At 36.7% G+C, this 8,102-nt stretch overlaps 1 protein-coding gene across 3 annotated transcripts in view; it reads right to left on the bottom strand.

Moving 5' to 3' along the window:
- LOC123557160 (carbohydrate sulfotransferase 15-like) overlaps positions 1-8,102 on the bottom strand; it is a 34,071-nt gene extending 25,969 nt beyond the window's left edge. Inside the window, exon 1 of one of the 3 annotated variants that reach the window (XM_045348458.2) lies at positions 7,915-8,102. The gene's annotated coding sequence lies outside the window, so the exon portion shown is untranslated. Of the gene's footprint in view, positions 1-1,683; positions 1,778-7,554; positions 7,878-7,914 lie in introns of those variants that run through there. The other 2 variants (XM_045348454.2, XM_045348455.2) reach the window with 2 other exon arrangements.

The following is an 8,102-nucleotide window of genomic DNA, read 5'->3' on the forward strand; positions in this document are numbered from 1 at the left end:
CACAAATCTTTGTTTGAAATAAATGTATTGCTACTATTTTTCTTGACTGAATTAAAAGTACATGTTTGTATTTAAGTAGAATATTTAAGGTTAGAAATAATTCTGCTTTAACATTTTAAACAAAGGAAAATATTTACTTCGACTACAAAAATTCCAAGGGTCTGTGAGTATTTTGTTCTTTTTTTTCTTGTGTGTGTGTGTGTGTGTGTGTGTGTGTGTGTGTGTGTGTGTTCGGGTTTAACGTCTTTTTCAACATTTTTTTCTGTCATATAAACGACGGTGTCTACTTGTAGCAGTGAGCACAATGACGAACTTTACAGTGCTGCCTCACTGGAATATCACGTCGTACACACATGGCATTATACCCCACCCAGTCACATTAAACTGACACCGCGCTTACCAGTCCTAGCACTATCCTCTTAATGCTTGGCGCTAAGCGAGGAAGCTACTAAATTTAGTACCATTTTTTATGTCTTTGGTATGACGTGGCTGGGGTTCGAACCCACGACTTTCCGCACTCGAAGCGGGCGTTCTACCACTACGCTACCGAGGCGGTTTTTTTTTTTTTTTTTTTTTTTTTGACAGAGAATGTTTTATAAGGGTAAATAACCTATGATCGTGTTTTTCATTCTCTAATAACATAATTCCTTGCAGGAAAATTACCAATTAGAGAATATTGGTGTTTGTTTTGTTCCGGATGCGTCAGCAGTTCATAATATTGAATACCGTAACAGCGCCACCACTACTGTATAGCGCCATCACTAGAGTTATAGCGCCACCACTTTTAAAAATCCTGGTATATTTCTTCTAACCCGAGATTCTATTATTCATTGTGTGTGTGTATATATAATTATTTATCATTTCTACACCATTTGCATATGCAGGTATGTTCTTACATTGTGTCTATTCATCAGAATGGTGCTCGAATACTGGCCGATATAAAAATGTGTCACTGTCAGATTCGGGAGAAAAGCTCCTGGCACCACAATTTGCATAATATTTTAATGAAATTACAGCCAACCTGTAGTTAAAGTGGTGTTACACGGAACTACATTCTCCGATTTTCGAAAAAAGTTCTATCAATAAAAATATAAGATAAAATATATATTTTACTCACTTGTTTACAAGTAGAAAAGGGCGATAGCTGCACCACGGAAATGTCGATAGCTCTTTTCCTTATCACCACAATTTGGTGGTGGCGCTAGCGTTTAGTAGTGTAGGCATAAGATCAGTTCTCCCAGTCTAACATTTTTGCGTTTGACAGACGGACAGACGTTTAAGTTTTGTGGATAAAAAGGGAAGACATGAAGTCATTTCGAGTTACGTAAGTCTAAATTTTGAGGTACAAAGTCTAAATTTCGTAATGCTCTGTCGTACTTCCGGATGAATAGGCATATAGTTCTGCTCGCCTACTCACAGATTTACACTTGGCATGTAAGTGGGTGCTTCCGTAACATGACTGAATTTATGGATTTACAATCGCATGCATTCGTGCGCGACAAAGGGTGTTTCCCTGTTAAACTTGTCCCTATCCAATCTACATTCGGTCTCCTTTCCAGTATGTCAGAAGTGCTCTAAGTCTCATGATAAGTTCTGTGATATGCTAGTAATCATCTAAGGAGACGTATTCTTAATCTAAAATAGGAATCACTTTCATTCAAATTATATAAAGTGCAAGCTTACCATTTTCCCTGTCATTTCTGGAAACTAACGGTGATGCACTTTTACCCATGCGGTAGAAACAGTATGTAAATATGACAAAACAACGTCATCAATAAGTTGTGACGTCATAAAAATACCACGTAGCGCAGGCGCAGTGCAAAGGGGTCGGGCACATGAGTGGATTAAGTTTAATGGCTTATTTTTGAGTCCTAGAGCCATAATTATGTAAAAGATCATACTAATATAACTACTTCTAGCCATAATTATGTAAAAAATCACGCTAATATAACTACTTCTAAGAAGTAGTTATATTAGTATGATCTTTTACATAATTATGGCTCTAGGACTCAAAAATAAGCCACTAAAATTAATCCACTCATGTGCCGGACCCCTTTGCATTTAGCATGCATATCGGATCCCTGCCTGTCGGACTCCCATGCGCGTAGCGTGGCATACTCGGTTACTCAGCTGAGTATCATTTAAGATCCAAAAATAAAAAATAAAAAAGGCTAAAAACCAAGAAGCAATACTAAAACTGATCAGGTATGGAGGTAGGGACAATGTCATAGCATAATGAGTATGCTGTTGTCTTGGTCCTTGACTCTGTTATATTTTTTTTTTTGTGACGGCAGACTGCTGTTGCTCTTTTATCAAAATTTAAAATCAAAATTTCTAAATGTTTTTCTTGCTCCACTTGCACTTGTTATTGTAAATACTTATTTAAATCTAAATATATTTAAAATTCTAAATACATATATGATTTCAGATGCATATATACTATAGCTGCTATGGACCATAAGAACAATTTGCTTTATGGCAATTGTCCATCACTATTAAAATTTAGAAGGATAAACAACTGTATCTGTAACAACTATGAATTCCCAAGTATTCTTACATGGCTCGATTTGATTTCCAGTTAAACAAAGAAGGAAATATTGTGATTTATTGTCTGATTTACCACGGTTCAGATGCTTCAGTATATTTAACCAATCGGGTTAACGCCCTCGTGGTTCAGTTCCTATTCTGAACTCTGAACCGTGGTAAATTCCCAGCGGGCATGCGACGTCGAAACGACGTCGGTTCTAAGTTGTTATTAGGTCGCGATGTCGGCAACCAAAATACACGTCTTCCCGACGTCGAAAGTGTGACATCGGTACGACGTCAGGTTTCGACGTTGTATCGACGTTGAATTTTGGTCGAAATTGTAATTGTTGCAAGTGGACCTGGTTAACGTTTTACAATAAAATTTAGTCATTTCTTAGTTAATAAAATAATCGGAAATGGATAAAAGATGCATCGCAATTTCTCCAGGAACTGCATTCACTAGTTTACCTCCCTTGATAAAGTTTGAGTCACCGCTTGGAGACGATTTTTCTGAAGTAAGCATTGTACTTGTTTTCATCTTTTTTAAATTAGATATTTTTTAAACTCATTTTTATTATGAATTAAACTTAAATGAATCACAGAAACTTTAAAAATATGAAAAAAACCCAACTTTTTTTACTTAACGCGCCAAAAACCCACGTGCTACGTTCATTTACGGTTGTAAACAACGAGAAACGAGTCAACAATTATACTTTCTAAATCCAACAAAGTTATCACTAGAGAAATTGGAATCAAAGGAAGTTTCACATAAAAGTCCTGATTTAGAAAACTTCGATATCGACGCTTATTTATAGCTTTTAGAAGAAAACCATTATGAAAAATAGGTTGTTTACACGTTGGAAACCCGACGTTGAATCGACGTCGGGTGTCGACGTTGTTTCGACGTCGGGGTTTCGACGTCTAAAAAACTTACATTTTCAACCAAAACACAACGTCGAATCGACGTCCGTATCTGACGTCGTATCAACGTCGTTACGACGTCGAATGCCCACTGGGTTAGACGATAAACCACTCGAAGGCCTTGGCTGTTTGTTAATTATTTCTTAATTCGCTACGCTAAAACAAAAAAAAATTATCTATCCCATAATCAATTTAGGCTTTGTTATCCGCATTGCCATAGTATAACACTCAACATCAGTCATATAAACTATCAGTTCATTAATTTCTACTTTATGAATATACTTTCTGGGTAATTATGCTAAGAAGCACCTACGCAACCCTACTTCACTCCATCGTGGGAAGGGGGAGTATAGAGAAACAAAGTTTCAACACCAGTCAGCTTCTTCTTATGCCCTGACACCCATTTCCCAAAATTTATTGGCGGAAAAATACATCAATCAAAATTATTTAACGCATGTAGTGAATAATTATACATCCTACACCTCAATACCTTTAAAATATGATAATACCTCGAATTCTTTAAACCTAGGATACACATATGTAATAAATGCTCATAACCAGCATTTACAGTAAATTCTCTTTTAAATATTGAAGTTAAAGAAATACGTTGTAAGCATCATATTGATTTCTAGGTTATTTAGCCATCTGTTGCCTGTCTTCAAGTTGCATTTGGCATGTTGTATTTTAATATAACAATCGTCCTTGTCATGAACATTGACTTTAAAAACTTACAATTTAAGTGAAATGTATCTAGGCCTGTACAACCTTGGAAATCAAGTAAATAATGATACTGAGACAAAAGTCTTGTGACAGACGTTTAGGCTGAAGTAGAAAATCTAAGTTCACGAAACGATAATAAAGGAAATGTGTAGACGACATTAGTAATTAAATATTTGTACTTGAAGAATGAAATAAGAATCTATTGAAATAGCTTCATCATTTTAAATTTCTGTTTTGAAATTGTGCATACGTCAAAGTTTGTCCTCAGCAGTCTAATCAGTTCCTAGGCAGTTTATAGTATTTATTGCAAGGTGATTTGCATATATTCCATTGTAACACGTATGTACACATGTGTACTTTATTTAAGAATTGAATGCTATTTTCTGGGACTTCTTACAAATTCTTGCACATCGGACTGGCGTTACTGGTGATTTTACCCATGCCGGCAAAACCCATCTGGCACCCCTCATGCCAGATGACTCTCGTGCTGTTAATGGCAACTAGTGGTTCATGCACTGATAATATATTATTTATGTAAAATACGAAAAAAAGCAGGTACCTTGATAGTTGATATTGTGCGTAACGCAAAACAACGTGACGTCACGTCTGCTTACGGACGTTAATTTCCCGCGCTTTGTGTTCATTCTCTACTATAAGAAAGAGTGCTAAAAGAAAGTATTTCTACCTTTTGTAAAATACGGTATGCAAGAAAAATAATCTGTCAGAATGAAATGGTTATATCTATACGATATGCAAGAAAAAATATCAGTCATGTGTTTACGAATCGGATGGAAATATCCGTCCCTCGGCCACCTGCGCATGGGCGGTAATTCGGCAAGCCTCATCACCGCCCAATGCGCAGGTGCCCTCGGGACGGATATTTCTATCCTATTCGTAAACACATGACAGATATTATTATTCATGAATCGCGCTAGCGATTCTTTTGATTGACTGGCAAGATGGTTCATGCCCATATAAACGCACAAAAATACCATTCAATTTTACGACAGCTTGCTACAAAAATAACTGATTTGCTTTCCAGGAGTATCAGAAAATCAAAATAAATTTCAAGATATCGAATTTTTAGTCACAGTAAAAAAGACCCGCCAACGTCCAACTATAATTCGCCTTCCGATAAAAATACAGTTTCTGGGTTTTAGTTAAAATATGTTTAACTCCAGTGATAATTTATACAGTCGCATCATTCAATTGTGATCTTTGACGTCAGAAAAATTAGTTAAAGCTATAATTAAATGTTCCTTTTTAATGTTTTGGCGTCAACTTTTGAAAGAATGTTTGGAACGAGGCCATTTTGTCCATGTTTTTGGTGAAGGACGTCAGATTACGCGTGCAATCTCGCGGAAAGGGCCGTCATTAGTAGTATTACTGCAATGTTTAACGCTTTTGTCTTTCCATACTAAAATGTATAGTGAATGCAAATTTTGTATACAACAAATAAGTGTGGAAAAAGAGCTCATGTTGCTTACTTTGTGAATACCAAATTTCGTCCTGAATAAATAAACAGCCTAGTTCAAGTCCTTCCTAAATGCCAGCCCCCACCCCTCTCCCCGACCCCGATTTGTATCGTTCATCAACTTATATAGACCTTCCTTTACATTCCGAGTCGTTTGTGAATATTTTGTTCAAAACTGAGGAAGCAGTTTTGGTGAGAAAAGTCACCAGAAGCCACCCTTTCTCTAGGTTTGCTTTAAAATTCCCGCAGGGGAGGCTCCCCGGACCCAGCCGGAGGAGGGGATTCTTCTCCCCCACACTCTTCCATTGAGTAACATCTAACCTGATCACGCTACGCCCCTGACTCCTCTCTGTTCGCGTACCTGTAGGACCTTCTTTGAAATAAACAATGATCTCCAAAGTCGCCGCTTTGTCAGGGAGCTCGGAAAATTGAAATTTACGTCTTGAACACAACATATAAACCACGGGAAGACGTAGCTATATTATACCCTGGCCTTTTTATTGTGTAGCTCTATTTGTTTTCCAAACGAAGATGGAATGTAGACGGAGGGTACCGTACTTGCAGGGATGAACATCAAGCTATGTATATGAATCTCTTGAATATACAGTATACAGTAAACCTACTTATAAGGAACTCGGATATAAGGAACAGTCGGATATAAAGAACAGTTTTCAATTCCCCAATCTAATTCCTTCTTTATTCAATGTAAAAATCCTCGGTTATAGGGAACCCGTTTAGCCTATAAGGAACACTCGGTTACAAAGCACACTTTTTTCCAGACCCAAAGTAAGAAATTCAATGGAAAACCCCTCGGTTATAGCGAATAGACATAAAAAGAATAAAAAATCTTGCAGGTCTTGCAGGTAATTATCAACTGCCTCTGTCTGGCTACACTGATGCGGGGGAGAAAAGTGATCTGAATTTGGCAACCTTAACCATTTAACCATTAATTAATATGTTTATTTTCATGTCTCTATTGCTGTACTGTTTTTAACATATTTTTCTCTTATTGCTGACAAATGTTAAGTGATTTGAAATTGGCAACATTTTTCTAAGTATAGATCTAGCGAAGTTGCTTCCTGATGATAAAGAAAATTGTATAATGATGTGTTGTTTTTTTTTTCAGTTTGGACGAGACAAATTCATGTGTTATTCAAGTAATTTCAAAACTTGACAAAATATTCATATCCTGCGACTTGAATGGAAGAGGATATCAATTATATAATGATCTAAAATGCTGTCTGTAAAGCTGACATAATCTGCAGCTGCCCCTATACTAAATGACACAATAAAATGAGCCGTGCCATGAGAAAACCAACATAGTGGCTTTGCGACCAGCATGGATCCAGACCAGCCTGCGCATCCGCGCAGTCTGTTCAGGATCCATGCTGTTTGCTTTCAAAGCCTAATGGAATTAGAGAAACTAACAGCGAACAGCATGGATCCTGACCAGACTGCGCGGATGCGCAGGCTGGTCTGGATCCATGCTGGTCGCAAACCCACTAAGTTGGTTTTTCCATGGCACGGCTCAAATGGTGTTATTATGCAACCATATGTAGCGATGTATGCACGTGTTTCTATAATGCCCAACCATGTATTGTTACATGTTCAGAACAGGCAATATGTAAATACAAATACATTATAATGTCGGTTATAGGCACAAAGTCATAATAGTCAATGACAGATGATTGAATAAAGATAGAACCAGCTATAAAGTGTTGAATGTGAAAGTCCAGTCTAACATCTTTAATACTTTATCTCCCATTTTGCTTTATCAGTTGAAATTTATGCCAAATGTGTTTACGAGTGAAATGTGTATATACATTTTCATAAGACAGTACAGATTATTTGACAAAGAAATTATAACACAGTCAGTTTGTCTACGAAGTCTCGAAACAAAAAATCTTACTCACTTTGGGAGCCATCTTGAACGCTATTTCGGATATTTAGTAATGTTTCATAAAAATGTCCATTTTATCGTCCTCTGGTAAACATAGATACATTTTGGTGTATTCTAGTACGATCAATACATTTGAGCACCCCTGTGTATCTCCATATACAGAAATTTAACAATTTTCGACGGCCATTTTGAATATCAGTTATGGTCAGACACTCCTATTACTTTTTCCACAGACTTCCATTATAATAAATGACCCTGTCACATGCCCCAAAATTGAGAAATGACCATTAAAATGTGATTCTTTCAGTAAGACAGCATTCCAAACACATAAAAATAGCAATTTTATATAGGCTTATCCGATAGGTTTTCTTACAATATTTCTTCAGACAATCCTACCCTCTTCCTTGAATGGCATTTAGAGGCAAAATGCCCACTGACACCTACTATTCCAAATAGAGAATTGAAAAGTCAAGCATTCAGCCAGACTCTGGTGAAATATTCCAAATGTCACAGAAAACATTGTATTGCTTGATTTTGACACAAATTTTATGATTGTAAACA

Source organism: Mercenaria mercenaria, chromosome 5 (assembly GCF_021730395.1).
Source record: "Mercenaria mercenaria strain notata chromosome 5, MADL_Memer_1, whole genome shotgun sequence".
NCBI classification, from domain to species: domain Eukaryota; kingdom Metazoa; phylum Mollusca; class Bivalvia; order Venerida; family Veneridae; genus Mercenaria; species Mercenaria mercenaria.